At 35.4% G+C, this 13,702-nt stretch overlaps 1 pseudogene; it reads right to left on the reverse strand.

Annotated features, from left to right (window-relative positions):
• Nucleotides 1-1,183: 1,183 nt before the first annotated feature.
• Nucleotides 1,184-13,442, reverse strand: LOC114074398 (annotated as a pseudogene).
• Between the last annotated feature and the right edge of the window lie 260 nt (nt 13,443-13,702).

Here is a 13,702-nt window from a genome sequence, read left to right on the forward strand (position 1 = left end):
TTAAAAGTGGGCAATGTATTTATTTTATTGGAGGTCAAGCATCAAATTAATTTAAGAACACAAACATCATTTAGATGATAACCAACTTCATCTTAACGAAATCAATATTCAACAATCATTCATAGCTATAACACCTTAGACTTGGAGGACGAATGTTCCCATCCGTGAACCCTTCACGGACGCCTGAACAGACCGTGAAGGTGTAAATGGTATGTTTACAGAACCGTGGTGAGTGATTGTAAATCACAATCCCCCCCCCCCTCCCCAATTTTCTGTGAAGGCCTCCTTACAAGGGTTCCGTCAACCTTTTTAAGTCGGGGTTATTTTAGTCTTTTGTTATGCGTCTAGGACCTAAACTATCTCATTTTGACCTCATTTCTAAGCCCTATATAAGTATTTAAGTCCCAAAACTATCCATTCTAATATCATTCTCCTAAATCCCAAATTTCCTCCAAGTTCTTTCACAAATTTCTCTTATTAATTTTTGTAACAAAAAAGCCCTTAATTCAATAAACATATATCACCTCTTGTAATTTAGACCGATTTGAAGACCTAATTGAATGCAACATGTTGGGTTATTGACGACTATCAATAGATGAAAAATTAAAATAATACTCTTTACAGACAAACTAGAACCAATCAGCTTATCATTGAAAAGATAAACACATTATAACTCAATTATTACAATCTTTCTCGCAAACTTCCATATTTCTAAATCGTATATTATATATCACCATTCATCAAGTTGAGTTACATTTGAATTTATGTTAGATCAGAAGATCGATTTGTTGTTGTGGATTAGATAATAAGTAGTCGTTAAGTCTAATTTTGATACAATTGTAAAATTACAATATTTTCTATATTCCCAGTATGATAATGCTCTTAATCTAATATTTCCTCGATCCTAATTTATCTGACACTTTTAATTTTGAATAGACACTAATTTAAAAATAAATAAAAAATGAAGACTTCTCAAATTTTTGGTGTAAAACACTTTTTAACCATTATGTGACTATAAGTAATTTTATTAAATGAAAATTTTAAGTTAAGTTACTTTTAATTATAGCAAAGTGTGATATATTTTCTTAGAAACTGAAAAAAATAATGTGTCACATAAATTTGAGACAGAGAAAGTAATAGAGAAATAATGTGTCCATGTGTCGAGCTTTTGAAAAACCGTTTATCATTTTGGAATAGCAATCCTCAGATCAAGGCCTAAGGTCCATTCCATTGTAGGCAATGGGAGCATACATCCGTAGATCATCAGAGTTCAAGAGCTGCATGCACAAAACACACCACATTAACATCCATCTGTTCATTCTAAAGTAGCATAGAGAACACTTTTTTTTAGTTATTATTTCCTCAACATGCTCCTCACGTGCAAGTCATATTCTTTTTCATGGGACGAGCACATGGAAATTCCTTACAAGGACCTTTGTCTGCTCTAATATGATGTTAAAGTGTGTAACTATCTAATCTAAAATCTTAAGTTATTAGAGAAAATACACTTTTATTAGTTAACTAGTCTCTGACAACGTGCGTTGCACGTTTATTTTTCACTATTGTTATATAATTTAAAATTGTGCTATCAAATAGAAACGTTTAAATCATCAAGCAAAAAGTATGTGAAATTAATTAATATAATATAGTCTCCATTAACTTTGTATAAGTCTTTTTAGAATCTAAATATCAGTGATAACCTTTTATAGTCATAAATGGATATTAAAAATACATGCACACTTATTGATAAGATTGCCTATTTTATTTTAATGAGAAACCATAGAGTAAATATTTATATTATTTAAGTAAGGTTCTAAAATTAAAAGACAGTACTATCAAAATTATACAAGATTAAAAGCAATTACATTTAAAATATAAATTGACAGATATAATTTAAACATTGAACTTCATACATACAACATCTATTTCAAAAGCTCATAATAATATCTATAAGATTACAACACCGCAATGAGTTTATTAGAAAAGCAAAAGAAATTAGAAACAACAACAATCTTCATGATGGAGAATATATATCGAAAGAGATATGAGGACTTAGGCGTGTCTAAAAAGAAGTCTTCAAGTTCTTCTCCCCACCTCATGTATTCTATTTTTTATGTCTTTTTTTCCTATCATAGATGGAATAGTTTTTTTATTATCAATTGAATGACAATTTCTTTCATTTTTCAATAGTTATCACCTAGTTCTTGAATAGTAGTAAAAATGTCTGTTTAAATTCTATATTTTTCAGTTCTAAATAATAGTCTTTAATATATAGATAGATGGAAAGATGAAAAATACAAATCATAGTTAGACTTAATAAGAGAATTAACGTTACCATTAATAATTATGCTTTGAACTTGGAGTCTAGTCTAGTTTGAATGAATAATTAAAAAGATGAAAAACACAAATCATTGTAATTAGTAATAAACGAGGCAATTACAAATTATCTCAATAATTTATTACTAATTCATACATATATAATAACACACTTTAATATCTTAGTAATAATAAATTAAATAAATAAAATTAGTGGCATTAATCGGATGAATGAGGGGTCACACTTTTCATATGCCAGTAATTATTCTAGGATATACATGTACAATTAAAATATATCTTTTCACATTCCAAATATTTAATTAAAAATTAATTTAAGGAATGCAAAAGTCATCTACATTTTTTTAAAATGATACAATTTAACATTTAAATTGAATAATTAAATGCTTTTAGAACATTTTAATTTATAGTAAGAGTAAAATTGTAATTCAACTTTTAACGTTTTTTCCCTCTTATAATAATATATGATTATAGTCTCAACATAAGTCTTTATTTGGTAACATAAAAAAAGGAAATGAACCTCTATAGCATGTCAACATATGCAAATAAAATAATAGTATATAGTATCTATTTTATTCATTGAATTCCCCCCACCCCTTCAACAATGTGTGTATTTAATACCACTCTTGTCCACACAATATGATGAGATTTTTCAAAATATTGTTCAGTTTTAGTGTCAGATCCTTCAAAAATAGTGAATTTTGGAAGATTCAATATTGATATAGAAACATTTTTGGGGAGTCTGAGCTCATAGATTATTGTCTCCCCGTGAATATGATTGGGTATGCATATTGTCTTGGTGTTGTTTAAATCCTTAATGCATTGCAACACTTTGTTTAAGGAAGATAATAAAGCTTACCTTGATTTGGAGTAGCAAAAATTTAACATACTGAACTGCCTCTTCAAGCATGGTGCTAATGTCAACCGGTCATAAAATATTTTGCCGTTTTAGGTTCACATTCTCTCAGCAGATATATAACAGAACGATCGATGGCTAATGCAGTTACACTGACTTAACTTACCTTGGTTCCATTAGGTATGAGAGTTTGTAAGGTCTTCAATTTCTCGTTTATTCGCTCTCTTCTTTTCTGTTAGAAGAAATTACTTTACATACTTCCTCCGTTTCAAAAAGAATGGTCTAGTTTGACTTGGAACGGAGTTTAAGAAAGGAAAGAAGACTTTAATCTTGTGGTTCTAAATTAAAGTTATGTCAAATGTACCAAAATACGCTTTAATCTTGTAGTTTTAAACATGCCACGTGGAAATTTAAAATTAAAGTGTTGCCAAAAAAGGAAAGGGGTCATTCTTTTTAAAACAAATTAAAAAAGAAAATAGGGACATTCTTTTTGAAACGGAGGGAGTATATACTAGCAGAACAACAAAATTTAATATCATATACATAATAGGCAGTTAGTTACATACCCTGGCATACAAGCTCTGGGGGTCGTTGCTGAACCCCTGCTTGCGCTGGATTTTCAAGTCAACTCGAGAGAAACATTACATTCATCTTCTGAGCAGCAACGGATCATAGAGTTTTGCCTCTGAAGCACTGCCTTGTTTTTCCCATCCATATCGCCAATCATAACGTCAGTTTGCATCTTTGTGCTTCTCTTGTTCTTTGGTACCTATATCACAAAATTATGAGAGATCATTAAATCAGATTAACAACAACAACTATCAAATCCGATAGAATGGTTTTACAGTTGATAAATAGCACTCACATTACCATGTAACCGTGCTCTTTTCTTAGAACTCTCTGTTGGACTATGATCCATTTTATCTTCATAATGTATTCTTCCTAGCTGCAAGGTGTTTACATCAAGAAGAGGTCAAGCCATGTTTTCATCAAACGCCGCGTTATTAACGAAGTACTGATTTGATTCAATTGGATTATTAGTATCCATCACACCACGTTCTGTTGTTATAAAACTATCATTTCTCATCAACATAGGCCGAGAATTACTTGAGTAGTGACTTTCATGACTTGGTGGAGGAAAGAAGAAACTACTATGTTCTCTTCCTCCTGACTATCCAAACATGTTGATATTTGATTCATAACCAGATGAAACTCCGTAGTAATTATGAAGAAAACTATCCCCTAGAACAAGAACCAGGTTCTTGTATGTTGCTTTTAAGTAAAGACACAAACACTTATTAAATTAAAAACCTTCCTCACTCAGGGAAGGAAAAACCTCGTTTTATTAATTCAACTATAAGATTTTGTGATTACAACTCAATAATCAAAAAGCCTTACAACTACTACCTCTCTCGATTGACTACAATCGACTTCTACTCTCAAAAGGTCAAACCCACCTTTTGTTACAACCCTCACAGAAACTCAACCCTACAAGAAGCCAAACCCACTCCTTGTACAATAACTCGTAACTTACAATCAAGAACGAAACAAGAAGATAGTCTTACACGTTTAAAACTTTCTCACTCAAGAACTTTTTAAACTTAGCAAACCTATCGATCTTGAAGACTTCTACTCGATGAATAAAACTCACTTTTCTCTCTATGTGAAGTCGTGATCTTCTTCATCTGAGATTGTCCTGTTCTTATAGAGTTTTCTTTTGCCTTGAATCCTTATCAGATAAGGTAAGGAAATTATAGTTAAACAAGGATTACCTTTTATAGTACAATACTTATTATATACAACTTCCTTCCTTAATAATATATTTAAGGTTTCCTTATTTGTATCAACTTATACCTTTAATATATTATTTTTGGCTTTGACAAATAACTCTATTTCTTGACTACGTGGCTGCGACATTTTGCTACTTTATTTTGTATCGCTTTGGCTGCTGCTTTGCTGCATTAACTGTGTGCATTTCTTGTCTATCATCAAAACATCGATTTCGATTAACTCTATTTTTTGAAGTAGAATTATCGGTTCTATCAAATTCCCCCTTTTTGATGAAGACATATCTATCCGTGTGATGCAATGCAAACCTTCTTCCCCCTTTTGACAAATCAAAAAGAGTCCAATAGCAGCTAAACAAAACCAAATAACATCCATAGCAACAATTGAAGCTCAGCCAGTTGAGCATAATAAAATGTTCTGGCAACAAAACGAAAAGTAACAACACAGAGTTAAAAAACTAAGAGAACCAGGTTCAAACAAGATGCTTTTTCAAGTTGAAGTTTGACTAGGCTTGGTTGAAGCAGAAGCAAGCATATCCAAAACTCTGTCAACCCTTGCATTGTTAGCAAGTTGCTGCTGCACCAACTAATCTTTCAACCTGTGAATTTCAGCATTTGAAGTATGAAGTTCTGCACGTAGATTCTGGTTTTCTAACTCAAGAGTGGAATATTTTTCTTCAGCTACTTTGAGTTCCCTGAGTAACTGAGCAACAGGACCAGATGTTCGTGGAGAAGCATTTGCAACCTGCTCCGACTCCATGGGAATGCCACAATCAGCAAGAATGGTTTGAGTGAACATATCTACACGAGTCAAAATTCTACCTTCTCCCAATGGTACTTCAAATGCATCAAACACTCTAGTTAACAGATTTCCAAAAGCTAATTAATAAGAACCTAGTTTAGGATCAAAAATTCTAGCAAGATGTTTGATAATCATTGTGGGCCAGTCAATGCGTTCTTTGCACTCAAGAGCATTCATAAGTCCCATGTCTCTTATGGAGGCAATGTGACGTTGGTGACCTCTAGGCAGTATCACCTTATGTACTATCTCAAAGAGGAGCTTATGCAATGATCTCATAATGCCCTTTAAAACAGTTTGTGCCCTAGAATTGACTCTACCTTGAGAGAACTTAGCTGGTAAGCTAGAATGTTTATCAAAACCCCAATGATACTCATTAATCCCCACAGATGGTGTATGCAAGATTTCCCCAAGTTTGGTTGCATTAAAAACAATGTCAACTCCCTTCACATTAGACGATACCACATCTCCTTCCAAGATTACCAAATTTGTATAGAAATCTACCACTTCTTGTTCATAAATCAGATTAGGTTCAAGAAATAACTCCTCCCACCCCTGAAACCTTAGTAGTTCACAAACCTGCTTGACTATATCCATTGATAGTATATCAGGGTGAAAGATCTACCCCTAAGCACTGTCTTGGTTTGAAAATACTTTTTCTTTCCCACTTTGAGAAATTTATCTACATTTCTTTTTGCAGATTTTGATTTTGACTGAGGAGTTTCAGAATGTTTACCCTAAGAGACATCATCAGTTTCAATCAAGATTCATTGGAGAAACAGATGAGTGAACAGGAGACTTACCCAGACGACGACGCTTCACACTAGATGTTGCATCATCAGTTGGTTTGACCACATTCGCACTCCTAGTCACTGGCCTGTGTGGAAGAACCTGTTTAACTGCAATGTGCTTTCTTGGCCGTCTTGGTTTTTTAGGGTGAAGTGTACTTAGAAGAATGTCATCATTGATTGGAGAATGTGGAGATGGTGGTGGATTTTGAGGAGTGGTTTTGTGAGATGGGGAAGTAGAGGGATTTTTGGGAGTTTCTGGATTCGGTGGTAATGGGGTTTCTTGGGCTGGTGGTGGTGGTGATTCTATGACGGGTGGTGGTGGAGATTCTGCAACAGGAGGTGGAGATGTTTCTTTAACTGGTGATGGTGGAGATGTAACTTTTGGTGGTGGAGATGTAGACGGATCTAATTTGGGTGAGGATATAGATGGTTTGGTTGGGAGTTGGCTTTCTTCCCCTTGATTAAGCACAGTATCAACTACGGGGTTCTCTTCCCCCTGATAAGATGCACTGTCAGATGAATTTTCGTCATCTGAGTAAGCAACGAGTGGATTAACCATGGTGATGGAGAGGATTTTGTTTTGTTTTTTTTTTCTGAAGAATGAAGATGAGAAAGAGTTGGTTGCTTGTTTAGAGAGAGTGCTTTATTGGGAACGGTTTTGATGTTGTATTCGAGGGGTTTGAGTAATTATGGGGGATTGACATCGAGGAGACGTGTGCTTTGATGGTTGCACCTGCTTTTCAGAGACGTGACATAGGAGAGAGAAGATGAAATTGTTTTTCCCCTTTTTTTTATTTTTTATTTTTGACACCTAAGTGTAAAGCAGTTTTAGAACCAACTTGACTGAACCTGGTTCATGTCTCCTTAGAACTTGGTTGGACAGAATTCAATCTAAAAAGATGAGCCCTAACTCAAGTCTATTTTTCTGAAACGATTCTCTTCACAGTGCCTTGGTGAAAATATCAGCAACTTGATCCTCAGTTTTGCAGAACTTCATTACTATGTTTCCTTTTTCAACATTATTACGAAGAAAGTGATGTCTAACATCTATGTGTTTGGTGCGTTTGTGTTGAACTGGGTTTTTGGCCATGTTCATAGCACTTGTATTATCACATAGAATAGGAATACAACCTGTTTCTATGCCAAAATCTTTAAGCTGCTGTTTTATCCAAAGAAGTTGGGCACAACAATAAGCAGCTGCAACATACTCAGCCTCCGCAGTAGATAGAGCCACTGAATTTTGTTTTCTAGTTGCCCAAGATATTAAACATGGTCCTAAAAAGTGTGCCATCCCAGAGGTACTTTTTCTGTCAACCATATGTCCTGCATAATCTGCATCAGCAAATCCTTTTAGATCAAAAGAGTCCCCAGTTGGATACCAGAGAACCAGGTGCATTGTGCCTTTTAAATATCTCAGGATTCTTTTGACAGCTTTTAGATGTGATTCCTTGGGACAGGACTGAAACCGTGCACATAGACCAACACTGAACACTATATCAGGTCTACTGGCAGTAAGGTATAGGAGTGATCCAATCATACCTCTATATTTAGTGTCATTTACTGGTGAACCTGGTTTATCTTTATCAAGCTTTGTTGTTGTCCCAATGGGTGTGTCAATTGATTTAGCTTCATTCATATCATACTTCTTTAGTAATTCCTTGATGTACTTTTGTTGATGAATTGATGTTCCAACTGGATTTTGCTTGATTTGGAGTCCCAAGAAGAAGTTTAACTCTCCGATCATACTCATCTCAAACTCATTATTCATTAGTTGAGCAAATTCTACCCCCAGTGCGTCATTGGTTCCTCCAAATATGATATCATCTACATATACTTGGACTAAGAACAGATCTTCACCTTGTTTTCGAAGAAACAGTGTATTATCAATTTTTTCTCTTGTGTATCCATGTATGAGAAGAAAAGTGGACAATCGATCATACCATGCTCTAGGTGCTTGTTTTAGCCCATAGAGTGTTTTGTCCAGTTTATATACATGATCAGGATACATGGTATTCTCAAAACCTGGGGGTTGTTTCACATACACCTCTTCTTGCAGATAACCGTTTAAAAAGGCACTTTTGACATCCATTTGGTAGAGTTTAAACTCCATGTGAGCAGCATATGCGACCAATATTCTGATTGCCTCAATTCTTGCTACTGGTGCAAAGGTTTCATCGTAGTCTATACCTTCTTCTTGGTTGTATCCTTGTACAACTAGCCTAGCTTTAGTGCGTACTATTTGACCTTGCTCATCGAGCTTGTTTCTAAACACCCACCTTGTTCCTATTACCGTCCTGTTTTGAGGTTTTGGAACCAGGTTCCATACTCTGCTTCTTTCAAACTGATTGAGTTCTTCTTGCATGGCACTAACCCAATCAGAGTCTAGTAGTGCTTCCTTTATATTTTTTGGCTCAATTACGGACACATAGGCAGAGAATGCACACATACTCCGTAATTTGGATCTTGTAGAGATGCCTGAGTTAAGAGGAGTAAGAATGTTTTGCAATGGGTGAGAGCTTTGATGTTTCCAACTGTGAGTTGGAATGTTTACTGGCTCTTGAGGTGCAGAAGAACCAGTTTCATTAGTAGACTTATCTCCTATTTCAGGTGTTTTATGCGAGGGTGTAGATTCTTCTCCCAATATTTTTGGTTCTGATGGCTTGGAGCAGGTTTCCTCATTCTGTTCATCCTCTGAATTTCCTTCAACTTCACTATTATTTTCATTAAAGACAACATGAACACTTTCTTCTACACGGTTTGTTCTTTTATTCAGTACCTTGTAGGCTTTGTTTTGTGACGAGTAGCTTCATCACTCTTGGCATCAAATTTTCCCAAATTGTCCTTGTCATTGTTGTGTATAAAGCATACACACCCAAAGGCCCTAAGATGTGCCAAATTTGGTTTTCTTCCTTTTAGCAGCTCATATGGTGTTTTGTTTAACACTGATCTGATCATACATCTGTTTATTAGATAGCATCCTGTGTTCACTGCTTCAGCCCAATAGAATTTTGGAAGTTTGCTTGAGATTAACATTGTTCTTGCAATATCTTCCAGTGTTCTATTTTTCCTCTCAACTACACCGTTTTGTTGTGGTGTTCTAGGTGCTGAGAAGTTATGCTCAATCCCATTTGTAGTACAAAATTGTAGGAATTGTGAGTTCTCAAACTCCAGCCCATGATTGGATCTGATGCTAATTATTTCTTTGTTGAATTTTTTCTGAACCAGCTTTGCAAAGATTTCAAAGATAGTGAATGTCTCATCCTTTGTTGCAAGAAACAATGTCCAAGTGAATCTTGAGTAGTCATCAACTATTACAAACACATATCTTTTTCCACCCCTGCTTTGTACACGCATTGGTCCACACAAATCCATGTGAAGCAGTTCTAGTGGCATGGTAGTACTCACTGTCAACTTTGGTTTGAAGGATGATCTAACCTGTTTTCCTTGAATGCAGGTTCCACATACTTGGTTGTCCCTGAAACTTTTGGTTGGCAGTCCCCTAACCAGGTCTTTGGATATGAGTTTATTTATAGTTGTCATGCTAATGTGTCCCATTCTTTTGTGTCATAGCATGGAGCTATCAGAGACTGCACTTAGACATTTAAGAGTATCTTCCTTGGAGTCAACAATCTTGGCTTTGTACACATTCTTGTGTCTCTTACCTAGTAGAACCAGGTTCCCAGTCACTGAGTTTGTTACTCTGCATTCCTTTTCTGTAAAGAGAACATTGTTTCCTTTATCGCATATTTGAGATACGCTCAATAGATTATGTTGTAGGCCATTCACATAGTATACGTTCTCAATTGCATGAGTATCCATTGATCCAACCTTTCCAATTCCCTGAATTTCACCACTTTTTCCATTACCAAAGGCAACGTTTCCTCCTTTGATGTTCTTGAGTGAGAGGAACCTGCTTTTATCTCCAGTCATGTGTCTGGAACATGCACTATCCAAGTACCATTGTTGTTGCTTCTTCTTCACTGTTCCCTGCAGTTTAATTTTGGGAATTAGATTTTGGTACCCAAATCCACTTTGATTTATGCTTAGAGAATGGATGGATAAGATTTCTTCTGGCCCATCTAGGAAGAGATTTGACTGTAGGAATTTGTTTTTGCTCATTGGTTTTCTCATGAGGAGGTTTTCTCAAGGATTTCAAGTTTTTGTTATGAGCAGTTTGTTTTCTTTGACAATCATGACTTTTATGCCCTACCAGCCCACAGTGCATGCATAGACAATCTATGTTGGGATTTTTTACTTGAGATCTAGTTCTATCAAAACCTATCCCATGTCTCTCAGACGTATGATTCTTGTGAATGTTGTCAAGCAATATGGAGGACCTGGTCCATCTCATTCCATTTTCAGCTTCAGTTTTAGTCACAAGAAGCTCTTTGGAGAGTGTTTCATTCCTTTTAGTTACCAAGTCTAGGTTTTTACTTAGTTCAGTATTCTTGGATAAAAGATGAAGATTTTGTTTTTCAAGATTCTTGTTTTCTTCTCTTAGTGATGCATAGTCTTCCATTATCAATTCCCTTTTTGAGTCTATGGTTTTATATGCATCAATGAGAGTGTAGAGTAAAGATTCTAGCTCCCTTTTTGAGTATGAGTTTAGATTATCTTGTATGTGATGAAGACTAACCTTTTCATTCATATCTTCTTCTTCTTTATCCTCTTCACAATCTGATCCAGCCATGAATGCTAGTATGGTTTCTTCTGATCTGCAGGTTTCCTTTTTCCTTGGTTTCCACTGCTACAAGAGCAAGAAAGTCATAATCATCTTCTTTTCTAGTGCAAGAAGGGACTTGTTTTCTGTCTCATCACCCTCAGACTCTTTATTAGATGAATTCCCCATTGCTGCAAAGGCCTTTTTCATTGAGATATCTGGCTCTTGAGTTGTCATTCTTCTGTTTGAGGGGACAAACTTATCTTTCTTGATGTCTTTGCCCTTCTCAAAGTTTGCCATTTTCTGCTCTAAAGCCCAAAGTGGACAGAATTTGATGAAGTGATCCGGGCTCCCACACTTATGACAAACCAAGTCTTAAGTGTTTTCAGATGATTTTTGAGGAGTTTTCTTTTGAAAGGCCTGCCCTCTCTTTAGCATTCTGGTGAACTTTTTGGTTATGAGGGCAATATTTTCATCTTCAAAATCATCTGATGTAGTAGCCTTTAGAACCAGGTTCCTTTCCTTCCTTTTTCCTCCAATTTCCTTTTCTTGGTTTTTCTTGAGTTCGTATGTGATGAGATTACCAATTAACTCATCCATGGCCAGTGAATCTAGGTCGCGGGCTTCAGTGATAGCCTCGACTTTGCTTTCCCAAGTTTCAGGAAGGACACTCAAGAGTTTCCTTACTGCCTTTCCATTAGGAACTATCTCTCCCAAGGAGTACATCTCATTGATGATGGAAGTGAACCTGGTGTGCATATCTTGAATAGTCTCCCCTTCTGGCATCCTGAACAGCTCATATTGCCTGTTCAAATTATCAATTTTGGACTTCTTGACTTGCGTTGTTCCTTCATGAGCGGTTTGTAGTGTTTCCCATATGGCTTTGGAATCTTGACAAGACGGGATTCGATTGTATTCGTCTGGTCCTATGCCACAGATCAAAATTTTCTTGGCTTTGGCATTGTTTTGGATTGCAAGCTTGTCTTCAGCATTCCATTCTTTTCTTTCCTTTGGAATTTTGGTGATTCCATCAGTTGCAGTTTTCATAGGTATAGTTGGTCCATCGAGAATTACTCCCCATAGATCAGGGTTTTCACCAATAAGATGGTCCATCAAACGATTTTTCCACCATCCATAGTATTTGCCATTGAACAATGGTGGTCGTGTTTGTGAAGCTCCTTCTTGTGGGGTAGGTGGTGCTGCCATTGAGTCTTTTCAAGGTGTGAATCTTTTATCGAAAAGACCTGCTCTGATACCAATTGAAGAAACCTATCCCCTAGAACAAGAACCAGGTTCTTGTAAGTTGCTTTTAAGTAAAGACACAAACACTTATTAAATTAAAAACCTTCCTCACTCAAGGAAGGAAAAACCTCGTTTTATTAATTCAACTATAAGATTTTGTGATTACAACTCAATAATCAAAAAGCCTTATAACTACTACCTCTCTCGATTGACTACAATCGACTTCTACTCTCAAAAGGTCAAACCCACCTTTTGTTATAACCCTCACAGAAACTCAACCCTACAAGAAGCCAAACCCGCTCCTTGTACAATAACTCATAACTTACAATCAAGAACGAAACAAGAAGATAGTCTTACACGTTTAAAACTTTCTCACTCAAGAACTTTTTAAACTTAGGAAACCTATCGATCTTGAAGACTTCTACTCAATGAATAAAACTCACTTTTCTTTCTATGTGAAGTCGTGATCTTCTTCATCTGAGATTGTCCTCTTCTTATAGAGTTTTCTTTTGCCTTGAATTCTTATCAGATAAGGTAAGGAAATTATAGTTAAACAAGGATTACCTTTTATAGTACAATCCTTATTATATACAACTTCCTTCCTTAATAATATATTTAAGGTTTCCTTATTTGTATCAACTTATACCTTTAATATATTATTTTTGGCTTTGACAAATAACTCTATTTCTTGACTACGTGGCTGCGACATTTTGCTACTTTATTTTGTATCGCTTTGGCTGCTGCTTTGCTGCATTAACTATGTGCATTTCTTGTCTATCATCAAAACATCGATTTCGCTTAACTCTAATTTTTGAAGTAGAATTATCGGTTCTATCAAATTAGAATTAATTGGTAACTCATTTGGAAACGAACAGTTACCAAGTAACTGTGCCATGAAATCCGCCTCCTCAGTAAAACACATTCCACTTAAGGAACTCCAATCTCCTTCTGAAATTGATGCCACATGCTCCATTCTATTTAACAACTTCTTCAAATCGAGAAACTCAATGTTGGAAATAGTGAGAGATAGAAGTGCATATTTATAGCAATATATAGCAATAACAGAAGGTATTGACATTGGTAGGTATAGCAATATTCTATGACTTAGCAACCAATAAACAGAAAATGCCCCTGATTGCTTTAAATATGAATAGATTTTGTCTAAAATGGGGCAATTACACCTAACATAGACTTAGTTGAACCATATATGGACCAAATTGAGGGAATATAAAC

The sequence above is a fragment of the Solanum pennellii genome, chromosome 10 (assembly GCF_001406875.1).
Source record: "Solanum pennellii chromosome 10, SPENNV200".
Classification (NCBI taxonomy): Eukaryota; Viridiplantae; Streptophyta; class Magnoliopsida; order Solanales; family Solanaceae; genus Solanum; species Solanum pennellii.